The sequence below is a fragment of the Panthera pardus genome, unplaced genomic scaffold (genome assembly GCF_024362965.1).
Source record: "Panthera pardus isolate Hobbes unplaced genomic scaffold, ASM2436296v1 HiC_scaffold_15, whole genome shotgun sequence".
In the NCBI taxonomy this organism is placed as follows: Eukaryota; Metazoa; Chordata; class Mammalia; order Carnivora; family Felidae; genus Panthera; species Panthera pardus.
In genome coordinates, this window is record NW_026526710.1 from 65552189 (window position 1) to 65575994 (window position 23806).

Consider the following 23806-nt stretch of genomic DNA (forward strand, 5'->3'; position numbering starts at 1 on the left):
TTAAAAGAGTAACTTGCTGAAAAATAGTCAGTAAAAATAATGCCTATGCATACTTGGAATTTTTTTTTCCTCTTAATGGCATGATGCATTGCCACTCGTACTGTTTAGTCTCTTCAAATACCAGTCTATCAAATAGTAACTTGAAAGTAAACTTCTCAATTGGGTAGCATCAAAAGGCTAATTCTTTTCCAAAATTTGCTGAATCTAAATAAGATAGTAGCAGTGTTTTGAGGAAAATACAGGTAATATTGAGGACAGATCTCTTTAGAGAAAAAATAGGCTAAAATGAAAGCTTTGGAGTTTCAGAAGGGAAAAAAAGAGCTGCAAAGAAAAAATGTCAGTCATGATGATACTTCAGTTTCTAAATCTGTATATACTTATTTTTAAAAATTTGACCCTTTATTACTGAGTTTTATGAAGTTTGATAAATACAAAAGATTGTGTAAATGCCCTCAAATTAAGATACCCAAGCATTCCTCATCCCCCCAAATTCTCTCCTTTCTTCCCTTTTGTAGTAAAACATTCCCTGCAGTCAGACCCTGGGCAAACACCTCTCTGTTCTCTACCTTTATCAATTATATGGTGATAGTATCACCAACCATCCAGAAAACAACCATTAACAATTAAAGCCTTATACTTAAAGAAAATACTTTAAAAATTGAATTTGACTTTAGGTAAGTGTTTTTGCAGAGATGTATTATAGAATGAGAAATTTAAAAAGCTTACAAGCAAAAAATACCTGAAATTCTAAGGGGAAGACAAATAAATGTGAATTCGTGACAATAATAAGAGAAAAAGTATTTCTGACTATTAAGCCTTGTTCATCCAATTTACAATGAAAGACTTCAGGTGTCAACTGTAAAAAATGGGACTGGGTACATAGTAATTGAAAATTATTTTTGAGAGAAAGTAAACAAAATGTTGAAAACCAAAGGATTGGCCCTTCTTTGGAGAACTGGTTCCTCAATCTCCCCTTCACACTAAGACACGTCCTTCTGTTTTCCTTCCATACCCCCCAGTATTTCTCCTCTTAAGTACCTTTAATCATTTATACTTATGTATTTAATAATTAATAGCTGTCTTCCAAGGGTGTTTAGATACATTGTTTTACCAATCCAATCTCTATATTTAGGACTAAACCTGAGATCTTGAGGGAAAGGACCACATCTTTATATTCCCAGGGCCTGCTACTGTGCCTAACATATAATAATTTGCAACAAATGTTTCATTAAATGACCAATAAAGTTGGCAGAGGAGGATGTTAGAAATCCCTTAACAAGTCAAGGGAGAACTTTGTGGGCACCAGAGTGAATTGGCTAACTGTCCACCAAAATTTCATGCTCATCCTTTTGTAACTTGGGAGTTAGCCCTCCTGGGACTACATTTGTCAGGTCCATTGCCAAGGGGTGGAGATAGTAATGTGCCTATAATTTCTGGGAGTGCTTTTGTTTTGAATGAAGTTATGGTGCCTTTGCTGTTCTCTTTCCCCTTCCGTTGACAGGATGGGGAGGTCTCCCAGGATAAACATTTGTAGCATTGAGCCTTTGAAAATTGGGGTTTGGTTGGTTGGTTAGAGCAGCTAGCTTAAGTGCAAAGCCTGGTGTTTTATTGCCTGAGGGAAGACCAGATCCATGTCTGTTTTGGGGAGAAAAAAACAGACTTGCCTCAGCAGCAGCAAGAATAAAAACAATAAAGGAGGATTGGGATAGCCAAGTCTCCAGTGAATAAATGAATAATATTTAGTGGCTTAGAAACTTAGAGCCTCTTGTTTGAAATGTTTATCAAAAGAGTAGATTGAAATGAACAAAACAAAAAGAAAACATATACAACAAAATGAGTCTAAACAGTGGGAATCCAAACTATAGCATTCCTGAGGGAAAATAATCAAAAGAAGGAACATCAAGCAGCCCTCACATTTGTTAGAAAGAAGTAGGTGCTAGTTGTCAGTGAGGACTTTGTGGCACAGAAGTGGGGAGCAAAGGGCAGACTAGTCAGAACTGTTGGAAGCCTGAATGAGCATTCTCAAGTATTGAGTAAATATTGTGAAGGTTGTATTTCCACTGCTCAACACCTGCTTCCAGGGTTTGGGGAGCATGGCTGAATGTAACTTTGAAAGTCCCCTTCCTCATGCCTGGGTGGCTCAGTCAATTAAGTGTCCAACTTTGGCTCAGATCATGATCTCATGGTTCATGAGTTCGAGCCCCGTGTTGGGCTCTGTACTGATAGCTCAGAGCCTGGAGCCTACTTTGGATTCTGTGTCTCCCTCTCTCTTTGCCCGCCCCCTCCCCCGCTCTCTTTCAAAAATAAAAAAAAAAAAACATTTTAAGAAATCCCCTACTTTCCTTTTCTTCCTTCCTTCATTTAAAATAGGAATTGTGTAAAGAAAAAAAATGCAATTGGGCATTTAAAAGCTGAAAGCATCTTTCTGGCACAGATGAATCATGGCCCGTTCCACATACTTTGAAAAACTGAGCCAAGGGAATGATTTCCACACTGTTCCATATTTCATTCAGTTGGTAAAGAAACAACTATCTACAATGGGCAAAGTGTACTATAGGGAATGATACTATAGGGAATGTCCTTAGTAAGCCCCATCATACATGTGTGTTGGGGGGGAGTGTACAGGTAGAGGGCAAGACAGGCTTGAGCACAGAGAGTTAGGTGATGCAGCCATCTAGGACTGCTCTGTGACTTTATGAAAAACTCAGTCTCAGGAGGATTGTTTTCTCTGAGAAAGAGGGTCAGGACTAAATGGCTTCAAGGCAACTTACACATGCCCCTAGGAGGCTGATACCTTGGCCACCTGGGATTATAAGAAGCAGTAAAATGGATTTTACTGCAGAATTACGTCTGATTGTGAGGATATGAGCAATAGAGTTTCTGAAGGTCTAGGTTTGTAAGTGTAGGTGAAGCTGACAGCTTCACTTTGTGCTCCTGGAAAGCTCGAATTGACTGAATGGTGCTGCTGAGCTCTGGGAGATGGCTTACTTGGTTTTTGTGAACCGTGTCCCTGTAAATATTGTGAAGCACAACATTGGGTCATTTTTTAGGAGGCTTCTTTGCTAATTGCTTTCCAGTATTTGGAAATATACCACATAATGTACCCTTTTCATCAAGGAAGAAAAAAAAACATTGCATAGCTGCATAAGGGGCACCTGTGAGAAAGAGGAATTTGGCTTGAGCTGAAGGACCTGGTCAGGATAATTGTTTACCATTGTTAGGTTGAGGAGTCCACCAAAACCCAGATTTAGTCATCACATCTTTCTTCCCAGTTTTCTCTTTCTTTACTTTAGTTAAAAAGGGTCTTTTTAATTACCTAACCCATGTCATATGTAATCATCATGCCTAAAATTCAAGGCATGTTAATTAAATGCCATGAGTGAGAAAAATCGGGCCCATAGGGAACTCAGAGAAAAACTAATTCTGAATGAGAGAGCTCAGCTGCGACTTTAAGCTAGTAATTAATCTTGACATTGAAAAATAGGAAAAAAAAAACCCCTTTCATTCTATATAACATACATACAGAAACCTACCCAAACCTTAAGTCTATAGGTAGAGGAGTTATTTTGAAGTAGAAGTAAAACATTTTGAGCATCATGTCTCCTGCCAGTTACTGCCCATCCTTCCTCCCTCAAGTAAACATTGTCCTGACATTTAACACCACAGACTAGTTCCATCCATACTTGAACTTGACATGAGTATAATCACACAGTGTGTATTCTTCCATGTTGGGTTGTTTTAACATGTTGTTTCTAAGTGTTGTTGCATATTGTAGTTTTTCATTAAAGGTGTTCTACTTGATGTGTATACTGCACTTATGTACCTGACTGTTGATGTAAGTTTGTTTTCACTAGCATTTGTTTCTTACAAATAATGATGCTGAGAACATTTCTTTCATGTGCTTTTTCAAAAAATAGTTGAGAGAGGGAGTGTAATTCAAAAAATAGTTGAGAGGGGCAGAGAGAGACAAAGAATCCCATGTAGGTGCCATGCTGTCAGTGCAGAGTCTGACTCAGGGCTCCATCTTACATACCTTTAGATCATGACCTTAGCTGAAATCAAGCATCGGATGCTTAATGCACTGAGCCATCCAGGCACCCCTATTATGTGCTTCTTGATGCGTAGGTACATACGTTTTTCTTGTATACATTTGAGAATGAAATGGTTGGGTCATAGAGTAGGCATATGATTAACTTTACTTGGTAATTTCAAACTGTTTCCCAAAGTGGTCATTGAATAGATTTAACAACAATAACAAAACTGTGGGGAAGAGAATTAGAGACAGGAAATCTCCCAGCGAGGAGGCAGAGACATGAAAGAACCTGTCATGCTCCATGACCAGGGAGCGTTTTAGGGTGGCTAGAGTTATGAGAGCATGATAAGTAACACTAATAAATAAGTCCCAAATAGGCAGGGAGAAGGATATGGAAAACTTGAATACCTTTCCTGGAAATAGGAACCTTGTTGTAAGTAATGGGAAGTCATCAAGGAAGGGGAGATGGGGGAGTAACATGATCAGTTCTGGGCTTTAGGAAGAGGAGTCAGTGTGGACTGGCTGCAGGGTAAGGGGAAAGGTGAGGTTCTGAGTTAGGGTATTGACAGGAAATCAAGAGTTATTAAGGAGATAGAATAGCTGAAGTTCCTATGAGTACCTGCTTTCTCGTGTGTAACTCAGGGCCCTTTTTTTGAGTGCTGGAACTCTGAGGTGGCTGGGATTTGCTCTCCCTTTTCCTTCTTTTCTCTTTAACTATTGTTACGGACTTCTGTTAGCATTTTTAATTCCTTTCAGTAAGCGTTTTACTGTGACAATATGTGGCTGTGTGGTTTTAAGTAGAGATGGGGGGTTAAAAAAACAGTCAAGGATGGACAGTTGCAGATCTGTAAGAAATGTTAGGTATAAGCAAGGGGTTGTCCAGGAGACTTTGAGTTTGAATCATACTCTGTAAAAAATGCTGTCAAAAAGATGCTGAAAGACTTTATGATTTCTAGTCCACACACTCAAATATTGGGAAAGGCCCTGTCAATATGTAGTGCTCTGTTCATAATTTTAATAGGAAAGGCTTCACAGTCTAAGAATAATTTGTATGAAACCATATTAACCATTGATCACCAGAAGACCAATTTAATCTGATTGTTTTATGATGGTATTAGCACACTGTTAAGGGGACCAGATGGGTCAACAAAGAAGTACATAATTATGTGGCAAAGAATGAATTCTGTCAGTTTTTTTCTAGCCACACAGAAAAATACATTAACACCACTCCTCCTGCCCCCAACCCCCCATGTCAAATGCTTGACATTACCCCCGTTTTTCAACATGAATCTGCCATCATTTAATAGCTTTGGGGTTTGGGCTCAATTAGTTTCAGTCTTTGTGGTATGAGCCTGAAACCTAGGCAGAGGCAATCATAATAAATATTTGGTAGACTCCAGAAGAATAATTGTATTCCCTAGCTACAAGCAATTAAGCACTAGATGTATTCCTTGTAAACCTTTGCAAATGCAGTGAAAAACATGTTTTAAAAGACAAATAATTAAATGGCTTCTTTCCTTTGTTGGCATTTAGGTAAGAGAAAATTAAACCTTGTTGTTTTACCTAGGAGGAAAAGATATTTTCTGCTGTAAAGATTATGATGGTTTGTATATAACGTGCTGATAATCTTTCAGAAATCAAGAGAGTGGGATAGATGCCAGAAAAAGATGGGCAACAGTCCCAAAATTCAAGAGGATCGAAAGAATGGCTTCCACAAACTGCTGGGGAGAAGCTTAATTTCAGTTCCCCCCTATTTTCTAGAATGTGGTAACAAGAACTTTAGATTTGGAAGTATTGTTCAATCCTCTCCCAACACAGTAACCTCTCCTACAAAATAAAAAAAAAAATATTATCCATATAGAAAAAAATGACAACAGAATTTAAAGTTATGTGGTCATGAGGGCCTTGTAAAATGAGAAGACTTGGACAGGTAACTGATGAAAGAAGACATTTTGTCACTCTTTCTTGAAATTTTTATGTATGGATTAAAAGTAGGAGAAGGAATGGATATTTAAGTGGATATTTAAAGATGTTTTCATATTTACAACAGTTCTGTGGATACCTTATAGAATAAAGTAAAAAAAAATGGAGGCTTTAAGAGATCATTTAATTCATCCATGATCACTTAGTGGTGAAAAATCCGTTTCTTTTTTTGTGCTCTGATATCTATGTACTGATATGATGCCCCCTGCACTGGACTCAGCCCTATGCCTAATGCAACAACTATCCAATTATGACATGTGCCTTCTGCATGAGTAACTCCTATGACGGAGAGCTCATTACTTACTATTTTACAGCTTTTTCTTTGCGTTTTTTTTTTTTTCTTTTCTGATTACTCTTTCCAGTTTACTTTGGTGGCCCTTTGTCTTTAACCTATTTCACAGATGTTTTGCTTTCTTAGTCTATTTCTAATCAACACACACTCCCTGGAATATCGTGCTACATATGTAGCTTCATCCTAACACCTGTATACCAATAACTCCCATAGTTAAACCTGGGGTCCAGGTGGCTCTTATGAGATTAATGTATCAAATGATATAGAACCACCTGGCCATGATATTGGATTCTGAATGTCAGCTCAACCATTTGGCTGATAACATCCTTCCTGGAAACAATTTCCCTGACTCCAAATCTGTTACACTTTCTGTAATCTCCCTCAGATCTCAAGTCAGAAACAGAGTCGTTGTCACTTCTGTCTGCCTTTCCTCCCCACGTCTACTTGATCATTAATTCCTGTTTCTTCTTGCTGAAGACATTCACATCTCTTCCCTATCCACTTCCCGTGCTCCCAGTTCTAATCCACCTGACACTCAGAGTTTGCCATAATTACTGCTCAGCCTCAGATATTTTCTCTAGTTCTAGAGCAGTACCTTTCTGTGGTGGTTAGAATAGTTTGTGTAAAATATGTACCTTACTATGTCCCTTTCCTTCCTAAATATTTTCTGCATTTCTGTCTTCAGAATAAAATGTCTTAGCATGGGATAAAACAAACATTTTACTAATTAGGGCACTACTTTCTCCTCTGTGTACTAGCCCTTGGTTGTAGGTGTTGGGGATAATGTCCTAGTAGCTGAGTATCAGATGTTCCTCAAAATGAATGCATATCTGAATTCCTTGGAAAACTTTAAAAAATTATAGAAAACAAAACCATGATGAGATACCACCTCAATACCAGTCAGAGTGGCTAAAAATAACAACACAAGAAACAACAGGTATTGGCCAGGATGTGGATAAAGGGGAACCCTTTTCCGCTGTTTGTGGAAATGCAAACTGGTACAGCCACTCTGGAGAACAGTATGGAGGTTCCTCAAAACAACAACAACAACAACAACAAAACCCCCAAAACCCCCTAAAAATAGAACTACCCTATGATCCAGCAATTGCACTATTAGGTATTTACCTAAAGTATTATAAAAACACAGATTTGAAGGGGTACATGCACCCAATGTTTATAATAGCATTAGCAACAGTAGCCAACCCATGGAGAGTGCCCAAATGTCCATTGACTAATGAATGGATAAAGCAGATCAGAAGATGTGTGTGTGAGTGTGTGTGTACGCGTGTACATGTATACATACATACATACATACACACATACACACACACCATGGAATATTACTCAGCCATCAAAAAGAATGGAATCTTGACATTTGCAAAGATGTGGATGGAACTATAATGTGTTATGCTAAGCAAAATAAGTCAGAGAAAGACAAGTACCACAGGATTTCACTTATATGTGGGATTCAAGAAACAAAACAGATGAAAATATGGGAAGGGGGGAGAGAAGAGAGGGAAACAAGCCACGAGAGTCTCTTAACGATAGAAGATAAACTGTAGGTTGATGGAGGTGGTGGATGATGGGTATTAAGGAGGACATCTTGTCATGATGAGCACTAGATGTTGTATGTAAGTGATGAATCACTGAATTCTCCTGAAACCAATATTGCACTATACTTTAAAATTAAAAAAAAAAATTAGACCTCTGGGTCTCATCCTAGATTGACAGAATTAAAGCACTTTGTCTTTGAGTCTATGGTTTAGCAAGTATCCCAGATGATTCTGGTACAAGTTTGTACTTGGGAACCATAGCTACAATAGGTACGAGAGCTATCTCTTTTAATGACCTTACACTGTTAGGGATGTTAACATCAATATACTTGCAACAACTTGGACATAAAATGAGGCAGATATAAAGAGACATGAGAATATAAGGAGTAGATTAGAATTTTGCCATTGGAAATCAAAGGTGTTTGGAGAATACCAGAAGCTTCTTTCTGTCAAAGAAACTTTGTGAAAACTAGGTCTTGGTTCAACCCCTTGAGCTACATTCTGTGCTCTGACTTAGGAGAATGTGTATTCCTGAGATTTGTTCTTTTAACATTACTTACCACTTGCAAAATTGTACTCAGCCCCCCCAAGAGAATAGCGTATGAGGACATTGAAAAAATATTTTCTTAGAGAAGAGCTGATGGTCAACTGACAGGAGGTGATCAGGATGATTTAAATATGGGACCTCTTTCCTGTGCTGCTGGCTGTCAGAGATGGCTTAAGAGTAAGTAAGTGCTCCATCGGTCCTCTTACGGTCCTCTTACGGAACAAACTGGGCTGTTCACAACTCCTCAGCCAAGCGTGCTTGTATTCCCCGTGCACTTCTTTAAATCTTCCCTCTCATTCAACCTGTACCTTGAAAACCTCTGTTTATTCTATGTCCTTCTAGTCTTTTTAGGATCTGAATGAGCAACAATTGCCATTCATAGTCATTGTCGTCATTCCCTTTTCCTCATCATTTATTATTATTAGTTTACAACAAGCATTGGGCTAAACATTTACATAAAAAATCTAATTATGATAATTCTGTAACCTAAGTATCTTTGTCTTCGTTTTACAGATGAAGGCTTAGAGAAATGTAAATTGTCCAGTCACATAGCCAGTAAGTGGCAGAGTAGGGATTGGAACCCAAGTTTCCATGATCACAAGTCCAGGACAGCTTCTTTATAATTATTTCATATGTGTCATTTTGTTCTCCTTCCCTCAGGTTATTGTAGACTCCCTAGAGGAGATGCTTAAATAGAAGTCAGTGTGATAATGACTGTTCACTTACAGATTTGTTCTCTGTTTGCTTACCTCTGTGTCCCTGGAGGCTGGGTTCTGTGAACTTGCATAATCCAGAACTCTCTTGACCTCTGCCTTCCTTTTGATTGGGTTTGGCGAATAGGCATCAGGAAAATGGAGGCAGGAGGTTTGTTCCTTTCCCCATACCCCTGCTATTAATTTCCTTCACCTGAACCCTGGGGGGTTCATTCTGATTCCTGCTGGGACACTACCTCATATAATTAGCATACTTGATTCTATACTTCTCTTTGCCAATAACAAGCCTAACTTTTTGTTGTAGATCTAGATAGATAAATCTAATTCCATAATGACCTCCATATTGCCCAGATAACCCATCGATGTTTCAAACATTACCAAACCTGAAGGTATATATTTCCATACATTTTGTTTTTCAGGCTATATATCCTATGCTGGTGACTGAGTCACTTTAGCTAGAAACCTGGAAGTCCTTTTAAGCCACTCTTGCTCATTCATTCTAGAGCCAATGTCACCATGTTCTTAGCCTGAATCCTTAATATAATTCAGATCCACCTCCTCCTCCCTGTACCTGATGCCACAGATTCTGTTTAGACTCTCATTGTCTATCATTTGGGCAATTAAATTGCAACAGCTTCTTAATTGGTTTCTTCATTTCTGGTCTTGCACATCAACACTGCTGCCAGATTGAGCTTTCTTTTTAATTTAAAAAGTAAATAGGTGCTTGTTGTGAAAATTCAAATAATATATTTAAAAATTCCCTCTCATCACCTCAAAACCACTCCATGATGGTAACTACTGAGTTTATTTTGACTTTATTTTCCTGTGCCTATAAACCACATATAAACACTTACAGGTTTGTTTATAACCTTGGTATACTGTACATATATTTCAGCAATTGAGAATACTGTAGACAAGAATTCTCTTTTACAACTAAAACCAACAATATTATCTCCTCTTCCCCCTTATTTCTATGATAAAGTCCATGTGCTTCTATATGGTAGCCCAAGGGCTTCCATGATGAATCCTTGTCAGAGTCTCCACCTTCATCTCATCTGGTATTCTCGTTTTTACCCTGTGATCCAAACACACTGAAGTGCTAACTGCTCCCTAAAACACGTTGAGAGATTCACGCCCTCATCTCTTTTCTGAGAAATTCTCCATTTACACAAATTGGAGAATGTATGTTTCTTTCCCTAGTAGATTTTCTCAAGAAAAGAGCATGGAGACTAGTACCAATTCCTGGCTTTGGAAATCTCCAGAAAGTGTAGAGACTATGTGAATAACAGTTCAGTTTTCATTACCATCATACAGTTCCTTGATTTCTCAGTTTTTAATTGTAACTAGTTAGTAGAAGTAAGATAAAAAAAAATCTCTATTTGGAAAATAGAAGTAAGGTAAAAAATTTAGAAATGGAATGATGTCCCATTCTCTAAATATTTCCACTGCTATTTTAAAAAAAACTCATCACAGGTCTTAGTAATTTTCTATAACCTAGATGCCAGAAGATAAATAAAACTAAATAGAACATTCTACTTTACTTATCCACACTGACAGTGCATACCCCAAAATGGGGCTTGAACTTGCAAACTGTGAGATCATGACCTGAGTCAAAGCTGGACACTTAACTGACTAAGCCACCCAGATGCCCTCTCTGCTGTGTCTTAAATAGAGGTGTACAATAGAAAACAGGTAAACAGAAAACCATTAATATTTATACATGCCATAAATGGTATAAACTCAGGTGGCAAAAAGAAGAGTGGACACACACAAACTGTTTCTACTAAAATAGTCATCAGAAGTTTAACTTGGAAGGTTTGCCTTTCTGTCTTTTAAAAGTAACATAAGGAAGGACGCTTGGGTGGCTCAGTCGGTGAAGTGTCCCACTTTGGCTCCGGTCATGATCTCGTTTTGTGGGTTTCAGCCCCAAGTCGGGCTCTGCGCTGACAGCTCAGAGCCTGGATCCTGCTTCAGATTCTGTGTCTCCCTCTCTCTCTGTCCCTTCCCTGTTTGCGCGCGCTCGCTCTCTCTCTCTCTCTCTCTCTCTCTCTCTCAAAAATAGGAATATCTGGGTACCTGATTTATTAAGTGTGAATCTTCTAATTTTGGAAGTGATAAGATGGTTGGAAGACCAATTTGGTAAAACTATCATTCATACCTTACTAATTGTAAGAGTATCTGTTAGGGTGCTATGAAGAGATTTTAAATCTATCTTATAAAATACTATGTCTGATTTGGTTCAGAGAATATATAATATGAGCATAATTAATAGTTAAACACAGACTAGTGGTAGTCCTTATTGATACTTATAGTTCAGTTCTTTAAATGAAAACCGACCAAGGGATAGTTGTAGAAATCTGCACTCTCTAGGAATTTCTGGTTGAGAATAGGGGGAGTATAAATGTTACTTCCAAATACTTAATGTTAGAAATAATTTAGAGGTTTACGGTCCACTTCCTAGAATGTTTTCTAGCAATAACACTCCAGAAGCCATTGTAATGAGCAAAACTTCTCTTAGTGAGATGCATTAATTAGATCTTAGGTATACTCAGGATATGTTTCTCCTGGTTGGCAGAAGGGGAATTGATGAGACTAGTGGTAGTCCTTATTGATACTTATAGTTCAGTTCTTTAAATGAAAACCGACCAAGGGATAGTTGTAGAAATCTGCACTCTCTAGGAATTTCTGGTTGAGAATAGGGGGAGTATAAATGTTACTTCCAAATACTTAATGTTAGAAATAATTTAGAGGTTTACGGTCCACTTCCTAGAATGTTTTCTAGCAATAACACTCCAGAAGCCATTGTAATGAGCAAAACTTCTCTTAGTGAGATGCATTAATTAGATCTTAGGTATACTCAGGATATGTTTCTCCTGGTTGGCAGAAGGGGAATTGATGAGACCACTGCTCTTGCAATGTCCAGTCCTGAGAGCATTGGAGATATTCTCTAGGGTTCACAATGCCAATCAAATTGGGAGTGAAAATAGCCCTGAAGAATTAGCTTGTGAGCTGTGGTTGAAAACTCTAACATATCTGCTCAGACTCTGGCAGAATTTTTTCCTTTTGCTTTTGTACAGTTTCAAGATCTTATGTACTGAAGGATATAGGGATAGTAAAATGAATAAATGATATTGGTCAGATAGCAGCTAATCTTTAAGAGTGGACTCTCACCTCACAGAGAAAGGTGTAGAGGGAAGCCTTCTAGACAACAGAAGCAGCCTGACTGAAGTCAAAGTATGACATTACTCTGACCTACAATTAGCTGGTATGATCACCATCATTACCTGGGAAGAGCAAGGAAGATAGAGATAAAGATGAAGAGACTTGGATGCTTGCTCTGTTGTGCCATTAACTAATTATGTCATCTCTGTTCCCTGGGCCTTGATGTATGGATGAACTGTATGCATGTGTATATGCATTAGGGTTTAGAATTAGAAGTTAAATCGTTCCATCTCTTGGACTTCCTCCAGCTCTCACGTGTAGGAACAATATTACATTAACTAAGATCTGTTGAGGATCTCTTAGAATTGATAGTGACTATGATAATGGTTCATATAATAGTTCATGGTTAATCTGCCTGGTGAGAAGAGCAGTCCCAGTGGCCCAATAGGTAATAAGGGGCTAGATGGCCATCACACCTCCGATTTCAAAAACACGTATCAGTGTTTTCTGCTCAACCAGGTTAGTAAATTTATTTTGGTTGGTTTTGGTGTCCATGTGTAGTTGTTTCCCCATTGGAGGCCGCATTATCTTCTCTTTGTAGTATGATCTGTATGCACTCTGAAGTTAGGATAAGGTGAAGAAAGGGGAATCTGGAGATTCTTAATTATTTTCTCTGGGCCTGGAATTGATTGCTTTGTATATGATCAACATAGAACATCTTCAGCTAAAAGATGCTAAGTTGAGTTAGAGAAGCCTCTGGAGTAGTGCTCTCAGATTTTATCCATGACTTGTCCTGCTCTAAGCTTTTATCAGTGTCTTGTACACCTATGTAGTAGATACAGTTATTACACTTTAAATAGCAAAAATGAGGATTAGCTCATTTACTTATTATGAGATGTTTACTCCACACCACTCAGATTACTTGCCACTAACTAGCCGTGCAACTATTTTCAGCCAATGGACTGCAAGCACACATTTATGAGGTGTTTTGAAATGCTAGTTCTCGTCTATACTTCTATTGCAGTTGTGGAGGGTTGAGATTTTCTGTGGTCCCGCCTGGTCCCTGAGTGACTGTGTAGAGTAGAGCCCCTTGCTAGCCATGTTGGATAAATGTGAGCAGGATATAAACATTATTAAGTCACTGAGATTTCAAGGTTGTATAGGCTAGGCTATTCTGACTAATAAACATAAAATAGTTAATATCACAGATGATCCCTAAAGCTCAAAACACCTATGAAGTTCAGTATTCAGGCCAAAAGTAATTCAGGATGAGTGAGGCATGGCTTGGTAGTAGCTCATATAAAAGGTTATGAGGGAGGGGTAGGTTAAAGAAGATAAATTACAATATACCCGTGGTCTTCAAATATTTCAGAAGTCATCATAGAGGGGTCAATTTGTTCTGGGTTACTGTAGAGGGCAGAAACAAGGCTAGTTTGAAAAAAAAAAAAAGAGATATGGATTCACTATAACGAAAACTATTTCATCAGTTTGAGCTATTCATGCATGGATAAAGATAGTGCAAGCTTACAAATAGTTGAAGTAGGCATGCTGAAGCTGGAAGTCCAAGAATCAGAAATTCTCTGACGAATTTCTTCACCATATAAAATCCTCTCAGTGTTAAGACTCTATTATTGTTTTTATGTCAGTAACGGTCAGAATATCTATACGTGTGTTTTGAGATAGGATATGTTTTATTATTTATGCAGAAAGGGACTTTGCTTATAAGAGCTTATTTACAATTTTGTGCATCTCTTTGCGATGAGGGTATGGATGCTGCCAGATGTCATAAGACAGAATTGCATCAATGTTGATTTGGCTAGATTAGGTTGGATAAGATCAGGAAATTAGAGCAGTGGTTCCCAAGTTTGGTCCAAAGATAGTGCTGACTGATGAATAAATGCATCTGAGTATTTTAATAAAAATACTAATTCCTACGTCTTAACCCTTGAAAGTTTAATTTATGGGTTGGGTGTGTGGGGGTGTGGAATATGTATTTAAGTTCTCCTGGTTATTCTGATGGGCAGTATGACTGGGACTGGTGTTCTGTGGAACTTACTTATTTCTCTGCTTTTGTGGGTGTTTTACTCTTTTTGTTTGTTTTACTCATTTCATAGAAAAGATTTCAAATCTCCAGGCCTATATAAACTGAACAGAGGGGAAGGAGATTTCTTCCTACAGTAGTCCATGTGTGTATGAAGGGAAACATAAATTCACTGGAATTATGAGCAATTGTGGCAGAAGCAACTATATCGCCTCCGGAATTGGGGTTGAGAAGGGAGTCACGGAGGATAAGAATCAGAACCTGTTGTGGCCACCAGACTCCTCATCATGTCACCATTTCCTTATCATGTTGGGACAAGCACAGGGAACTCCCTTGGTTGTAACCAGAGGGATTGGAAGCCGGGTAGTTTAGCATCTTTTCCTATCAAAAATTTCAAGGAATCAATTAAAAATGACCACAGTCAGGCACTTCCATGGTATCATCAGAGGTCTCCTCAGTTGTCTCTTAATCCTGTGGCTCTTGTGGAGTCTGGCTGTCATTGAGTTTCAGAGCTGCCTGAGGCAGCATAGCAGAAGATGAGCTTCTGAGAGAGGGGCTGGCAAGATTCCCTCTCAGGAGAGAGGATAATCAGCCCCTAGGTCTGTGCAGGGAGCATTTAGCAGAGTGAATACTGGTACTTAATTGAGACCCCTTCTCAAGCTTCCTTCCTCATCCTGCCCTCTCTGCAAAAATTGGCTACATTCACTATGTACACTAAGTCTGTCCATAGCAATGTCTTTTCCCTGGATGGTAATTATTTTTTAACAGGTTGAGATAACTACATAGTCATTTGTGTCTGGGGCTAAGTGTCCTGGCCTATTTTAAGTACACATCTCTCTCTTCCTATAATTGTCACACTCTTTAATGAGGCTTGAAATGCTCCATTTCCTGACCTCTGTCTTTAAGACTTTGATGTTTGTTGCCTGACAAGATAGTTTGAACCCCCGAAGAATGTAAGGTAAAATTCTGGTGACCGCTACCTGCCCCCCAAATATTTTCTGTAAGCTCTAGCACTGCTGTTACATTTCCTTCCACTAATACTATGTCCTTTGGAACCTTGCTGTAGCCAGCCCATGGTAAATTCCAAAGTTGTAGTTAACTGATCTGCTTGGGAGGGTGAATCAAAGTCTCAAGTAAATCTAAAAAGTCAGAAATCTAACACCAGTTCAGCAACCAAGAATCTCTTTATAAGTTGAGTACCAGCTTTAGAAACACCTCACTTGTTTATATCTGGCAGCTTGAACTATATGATCTCTGTGTGTGTGTGTGTGTGTGTGTGTGTGTGTGTGTGTTTCCATTTTCACATACTTTCAGTGCCTAGCACAAAGCTTTGCACGTAGAAAAGGCTTAGGTAATAATCCTTTAGCTTAGAATGGATGGGTAGATGGATGAACAAACAAAGTTTCTGGAATACTGTCAGGAACCAGATTGGAATTCAAAGAAGAAACTCCATGGCCCAAATATATATGCACTGTCCGTGTATATAGTATAACCTTGTTATCCTGAGCAGTACTTGTTTATACCTTTGTTATAGTCACTGATAACACCTGGTTCATTTTCACATATGTTGAATGTTAAATACATATATGACTGTCCTGGTCATAGGATTTTTTTTTTTTTCAGATACTTGAGAACTATTTACTCTTGTATTTAATTCGCATGATCTTCAATATCTCTTTTTCATTTTGTAATACGTTTGTACATTTTAAATGGCAGTGGAGATAAACTGGCTTACCCTACCTGCCAAGAGGGCTCTTAAGGGTATCACTATTTTATAGCAGTAATTGAAGGTCATTTTGCGAGGCAGGGGATAAAGGGACGAATTTAAAACAACTTGAATAAAAAGCACAATTTTAAAAAGCAATGTTTTGCTTATCTGAAAAAATAACTCTATCAGATAAACGAAGTATTACTATAATAAGTAGCATCACTTCCAGTTTCTTTGCGCGCCATATGTTGAGGGTGGGTACATAGAAAATAAATTTAAGGTTGTGACTTTTGAGGAGATTTGTAAAATATACTAAAGCCTGGATTAACCATGCTCCAGCTTCAAAAAATTGTAATTAACTGGTTTTTCTTTTACTGCCTTTCAAGGGAAAGAGACATGTCACATGAAAACAAATTGATATCATGAATTTAGTTTTTAAAAGGAAGGAGGAAAAGTAACAGTTCCTCTTGATTTCTTTCTTGAGATTTGCCATAGACTCAGCTCTCAGTCTGTCCAGTGTGAGATGATGATACTTGATTCTCAAATAAATGATTAACCTAAAGATCTGTGCTTCTCAGATGATCAGGTAAGGGTTCAGTTCCCTTCACTAGCCTGTCCATTCAAATAGAAGAGTGGACTTAATCATTACTTGAAAGATTTCAGTGCCAAGTGTTCAGCTTGTTAACTGTGAGCAAAAAATTCAGTTTATCTGAAGCCTTCCTTCCTAAATACCAACATAGGCTCCCAGTTTCCCTAAGTGTTTTGGCCCAGTGTGATTTGATACTGCTAGAGAGGCAGGATGTGCAGATTAATAGCTGTGTGCTGGCATTGGCCAAGCTCTTCTGGAGCCAGGAGGCATACAGAGGAGAATTATGCAGTGTGTAGATTAGGGCAGGTGGGTACCATATGGTAAAACTTCGAATGTAAGGAAGACAAAGGACTTCCTTGGGTAATATGTTTTCACCTCTGCAAATGGGAAAAATCCTATTTCAACCTTAGTCCTCTGTACCAAAAGAAATATTTTAACCTGGAAAAAGGAAACTCAAGGAGTAACTTGTGTAGTCCATTTCTGCCCTGAGCAAGATGTACATTTTTCCTTACTCTTTATCAATGTAGAATGAATCCAAGACTCCTCTGAGCTGCTGTGAATCCTATTCTTCCTGCAAGGTCAAGCTCAAGTTCTGAGTTCTGCCTGTCCTCAACCTTCTTAGCCCATACACAAAGCAAAATTACCACTGTCTTCATCATCTTTTATTCACAATTTGAGCACTGTCTGTGGCGTTTCTTTCTCATGACAGCTTTAAAAATGGCATAGAGCCTCCTCTTTTAAATGGGACTCTACCCAGTAGCAGCCAACACTGAACACTTCCTCTGGCCTCCTCTGGCCTAATGAGCCCTTGATTATTGTTTGGCATTATTAAATGTCAGCAATAGGATGGCTCCCCTCTGGGAACTCAATGAGAATGGCAAGAAATATAAGATTAGAATTGAGGAACCACATAAAATAGCTTTTATTTATTGGCAAAAGGGAGAAAAAGCTACTAAACATCATCCCAATGTTCCTCTTTATCATCTGTTGTTGACTTCTCCTTTTTCCGCCTTGAGGGCAGCAGTTTTGTCTTTGTACAATGGAACACATTATTGCAACGCATTTTATTTCAATAATGATATTAATAATGGAGTTGGAAAACATTTATTTGCCAATCGTTTAAAAGGAAATTAAGCTGCATGGTTTCCTGCCCACGCTTGTCTGTAACAACTTTCTCTGACTCTGAGAATGGAGGTGGTGAATCTACCCCTCTGGAAATTTATCTGAGGAGATGGCTTGCTTTTGCTGAGTGCTTCCTCTGTCACAGGCCTATAGGTAAGTCCTTAAATCCCTTATCTCACTTGATTCTCACAGTCACCAGTGAAGAATTACCACATTTCATAGATGAAAGAATGGGCTGACCAGGGATAAAGTAACTTACCCAAGGTCAGGAGCTGGAATTCAAGCTCAGGGCAACTGATGGGCCGCAAAGCCTCCTGTGTTGTACAGACAGTGGAGTGTGATGGGGGAGAGGGGAATAAGGCTAACAGATAGGAAGGGCAGGAATATTTTTGCACTGTGTTGGGATTCCTCACCCTGATGTCAGAGGACTGAGGGACACTGGATATTTTCATGAGTAGAGACAATCCAGGTTAAGGCCTCTCATATCTACATGGAAATGTGAGGTTTGAGAGAAGGATCAGTACTACCTCAGAGTTCCAGAGACCTGACCTCCCATACAGGCAATGCCACTAACTTTCCAGAGATCTTTTTATTTTTCTTCATCTGTGAAATAGGGGCATGAACATGTGTCCTTCCCACCCTACAGGGTTACTGTAAGTCACACACACAAGGTAAGGTCAAGGGCACTCAAGGCTTGACAGTTGTTTAGCTGGGATGACTTGAGACAACTTCCAACAGTGAGATTCTGTTTGACAGATGCATTTCAAAAACACTTGGAAAAGCACAAATCCCATTACAAATGTAAAGGATTATTGAGAGCAAGGAGGTGTGATACCAATAGTCATGTAGAGGTGCCAGATAGAAGTTTGTGATTTTCTGCCTCATCTGTCTCTTGCAAAAGATTTGGGAAAACCAGGAGAGGTCTTTTTCTTTGCATTACTGTGGAGCATGTTGTTTTTTGTTGGAGACTTTGAGTCTGGAGTTCTCTCTTATCCAGCAAGAGACCGGATGCAGAATTGAATATGAGAGAGGCTAATTTCTAGGAGGAGACAAGAGCCCTAAGTAAGGGTCCTTGCTCTGTGTTTAGGATCAGGAGGCTTACAAATGTGATGGGCATGCAGAAATAGACAATAAAACAGTGACCATTAACTCATGTGTTTGAGAGAAAGGGGGTTTCTAAGATACGTGGTGTTAGGGGTTTGGGTCAATACAAAACAAAATCCTGGTGCTCAGCAGATGGCTGTTTATAGCAGGCACCAAGTGGTGTATCTGTTTATCTTAATTAGTCTAGGGTGTAAGACAGAGCATGCTACCTCATGGTCAACAAGGCACTTTTTTTTTTCTAATTAGCTCCAGGCAATTTCGCCCTGTTGCAGCAGTCTTTCACCCTGTTTACCTGTTTACCTATTCTCAGATGCTTTCATCCTGTGGAAGCCACTTGCCACTCTACGCTTTGTTCTATGCTGGGGGGCACTTTCACCCTGTGGTGGCTTTTTGCCCTAAGCCTCGTTAACCCATTGGTGCAAGCTCAGGGAATTCTTAAACTTATTCCTCACAGTTTTGGTCTCTCAAAGGTCTGGAACTGTGGTAGGGGGAGATTAGAGATGTGCTTAGATGTGGAACAGGTACAGTATATCTGGATCCACGATCTCTCTGTGAAGATAAATCCTGTGTCCTATATTCATATTCTCCATTTGGCATTGTTCTGGAACATAGCACTCATCAGTTTCATTCATTAAATGAACATTTTAGAGTGCCTAAAAGAATCCTGCAATAAAATGTTGCCTTAACTAATTTCATGCTTTGCCTGGAAGTAACCACCCATATTTTCTAGACATTGAGGTTACCTGGGCACCTCAGTTTTTATAAGTTGGTGCTATAATGGTATTGTGCTATGGTAAATGCATAATTCCAAGAAGATACATTTGAATGAATACCTTGTGTATATTTCTTTGTATAGAAGCAATGATATTTAAAATATACGTTGTGATTCATAAGATAAGAATTAATTTCTTCCTCTTTTTCATATCTTCCATGTTCAATGAATAGGTAGAATAACCAGGAAGGAGAAACCAACATTAGCAAGTCTGTAATGCATAGTGAGCCCAATGATTTTCTAAGGCCATGAAATATGGACATTGAAGCAGCCTTTGCTCATCTCAAATAGTTAAGGAATGACTGACACCCTATTTTTCTCTTCCTAACTTGTGCATTTTGTGCCCCATTCTAAAGAGGGGAAGAAGCCTCGTGTTTGACAACTTTGTTACTTGGGAGTGAGCAAATCAAAGATGGTCTTACTGGTTTAACAGCTTCCTTAGATCTGGCTTGTGCTCATCCTTGCACCCAGATGGTAGTGGGGCCAGCCCCTGTAGGCTCATGGAGGCCTGTTGTGCACATCTCAGTAACTGGAAAATGCTACAAATCAGGGGTCCCTCTCACTTCTCCTAGAGAGCCTGTAGTTAAACATTTATCAACACACCTTTACCCAGTTATTCCCAGCCTGAGCTTTTGAGTACTCAGATTTTCCCTGAGTATGGAACCTGCTCCTGCAAGGTCATTCCTTTGATGTTCCCTTCAGACGTGGTCTCTCTGGGAGATGCTTCAATTTTTGCTTGTAAAAGTAGCACAAGACTGGTTTTTGAAATTTTTAAATTTAAATTCAAGTTAGTTAACATACAGTGTAGTCTTGGTTTCAGGAGTAGAATGTAGTGATTGATTTCTTGCACATGATACCCAATGCTCATCCCAAAAAGTGTCCTCCTCAATGTCCATCACCCATTTAACCCATCCCCCCTCCCACTCCCTCCCACAACCCTTGATTTGTCCTCTGTATTTAAGAGTCTCTTATGGTTTGCCTCCCTCTCTGTTTTTATCTTATTTTTCCTCCCCTTCCCTTATGTTTATTGAGTTTGTCAAATTCTACCTACGAGTAAAATCATATGATGTCTTTCTCTGACTGGATTATTTCACTTAGCATAGTTCCCTCTAGTTCCATCCACATTGTTGCCAATGTCAAGATTTCATACTTTTTCATTGCCAAATTGTGTGTGTGTGTGTACATATTTCCTTTATCCATTCATAAGTCGATGGGAATTTGGGCTTTTTCTGTAACTTGGCTATTGTTGATAGTGCCGTTATAAACATTGGGGTGCATGTGTCCCTTTTAATCAGCATTTCTGTATCCTTTGGATGTTCCTAGTTGCTGGCTGGTAGGAATGCAAACCGGTGAAGCAACTCTGGGAAATAGTATGGAGGTCCCTCAAAAAATTAAAAAAGAAGCACAAGATTTTGGAATTCACATAGCACTGTAGTCAAATTGCCACTTACTATCTGTAGTCTTAGAAGTTATTAACTCTTTGGTGTTCATTCACTAGCAAAATAGGGTAATAATTTTTTTTAAATGTTTAAATTCTAGTTAGTTAACATATAGTTTAATATTGTTTACAGGAGTAGAATTTAGTGATTCATAACTTAATATAGTACCCAGTGCTTAAAACAAGTGGCAAAATAGTGTAATAATTTAGTAATACCTTTCATAAAGGCTGGTTGAGAGAACCATATACCTAAAACTCCCATCCAACTAACAAAAGGAGGTGCTCATTCTCTTCACCATTCTGTAGAATAGTGGTCTCCAATCATCCAAGGGACGTGGGAAGGCAACATTAGAGCTTCTTTCAATCTTTATTCTTAAATAATTTATATTTTGTGCATGTTTATAAGCTACAAAATATAATGATGGAGTAGTAATGCATATAATTTATAAATATATATACAGACTTGGATGTAAGAAAAAATTGCTGAAGAACTACACAATCAAAAATTGACATATTCATATTAAGGTATTAAGTAACAGCAATTTATTATATATCACCAAGCTGTGCTTGCATTTTTAATATTTTAAATTTATTTTTTATTAAGTTTTTTATTTCAATTCCAGTATAGTTTGCATATAGTTTAAATTGGTTTCAGGTGTACAATTTGGTGATTCAACAGTTCTATACATTACTTAGCGCTCATCATGATAAGTATACTCTTTAATCCCCATCACCTATCTTACCCACCCCCCAGTCCACCTCCTCTCTGGTAACCATAAGTTCTCTATAGTTAACTTTGTCTCTCTTGTATTTTTCTTTGCTAATTTGTTTCTTAAATTTCACATATGAGTGAAATCATATGATATTTGTCTTTCTTTGATGGGCTTATTTCACATAGCATTATACTCTTCTAGTTACATCCATGTTGACGCACATGGCAAGATTACATTAATTTTTATGGTTGAGTAATATTCCAGGGTGTGTGTGTGTGTGTATGCATATGCATGTATTACCTCTTTATCCATTCATTTTTTGATGGACACTTGGACTGTTTCCATAATTTGGCTATTGTAAACAATGTTACAGTAAACACAGGAGTACATGTATCTTTTTGAATTAATGTTCTTATATTTTTGGGGTAGATACCCAGTAGTTACTGGATCATAGAGTAGTTCTATTTTTAACTTTTTGAGGCACCTCCACACTCTTCCACAGTGGCAGTACTGGTTTGCATTCCCACCAATGGTGCATTAAGAGTTCCCTTTTCTCCGTATCCTTGCCAACACCTGTTGTTTGTGTTTTTTATTTTATGTTTGCGTTTTAAATGAAATAATGTATTTCCGTGTCTTATAATAAAAAAAATAATCTCTGAAACATTGATTGAAATTAACATTTTTTACTGCTTAGTTAAGATATGCTTTCACATTCCTTTATTTCAGTTGTCAGCTAACTATGACCCACAAAGACTAAATATATATACTGTCTACCCCTTTATAGACAAAACTTGCTGTCCTTTGCCTTATCTTTCACTCATTGTAATTACTACATGTTTTTTAGAGAAGCTGAGGGGTTTCATATATGTGCACAACCATAGTTTATGTATTTGTGTGTGTGTATTGGACACACACCTAAAGACAAAATTTAATTCTGCATCTGGCAATTCTAAAGTCTGTGATCATTCCCCTAAACTGCATGGCAATTTTCTGTAGTACTTACAGTGGTATATTATAAATAGAGCAAGTACAAACATTACGATTAGGAGGAAGATTACTAATGGTTCCATTTGTAGTCAGGGTGTTCTGAAAGAGAGCCAGATGGTATTTTACCGTTGGTATGTATATTGTTCTACCACGGCAGGTATTACTAATTGATTACAACGCTATTTTTTTTTTTCTGAGTTAGAATGCAGCCACAGAATCCTTTTGAACAGAACTTTGCAGGCATAATATGTGAAACATTATTGCCATTTCTGACAAAGGTGAGTAGAGGGAGGTAGGAGTATCTGGTTCCAACACAAGACTTTGAGGTAGACATGTAGGGAATTGTAAGAACATGAGAGAAAACGTGAATTTTGGTTTATTTATTTTTAGCAAGAATTTCCTTCAAGAGGAACATATTTAAGAGATCCTCTTGGGTCAGCATATAGCTGGCAACTGTAGAGGATCTAGGTGAACAGAAAACTGCCTAGCGGAGTGGTTAGGATCATGGACTCTGGAGTTAGAAGGTCTGCTTCCAGGTTCCAGCTCTGCTACTTTGCTGTGTGTGATCTTGGCTAAGTTTTACTTCTTGTTTCTCAGTTTGCTCATCTAGTAACATAGGAAAATAAGGAAACCTACTTATGAAACAATCATGAAAATTGCTGATATGATTTGCGTAAAGCATGTGGGGCGCTGCCCAGTGTCAGGTAAGTGCTAATGTAAATGTTATGATGCTAATGGCATGGCCCTTAATGTGCTTGAAATCTAGTTGTGAACTCAAGACAGAGAGAAATTGAGAAAAAAAAAATAGAAGAGGGGTGCCTGGGTGGCTCAGTCGGTTAAGCATCTGACTTCATTTTAGGTCAGGTCATGATCTCAGGGTTCATGAGATTGAGCTCCACCTTGGGCTCTGTGTTGACAGGAGCTTGCTTGGGGTTCTCTCTTCCTCTTTCTCTGCCCCCACCCGACTTGTGCTCATGCTCTGTCTCTCAAAATAAATAAATAAACATGAAGAAAAATTTTAAAAAGAAAAAAAATAGAAGATAGTGTAG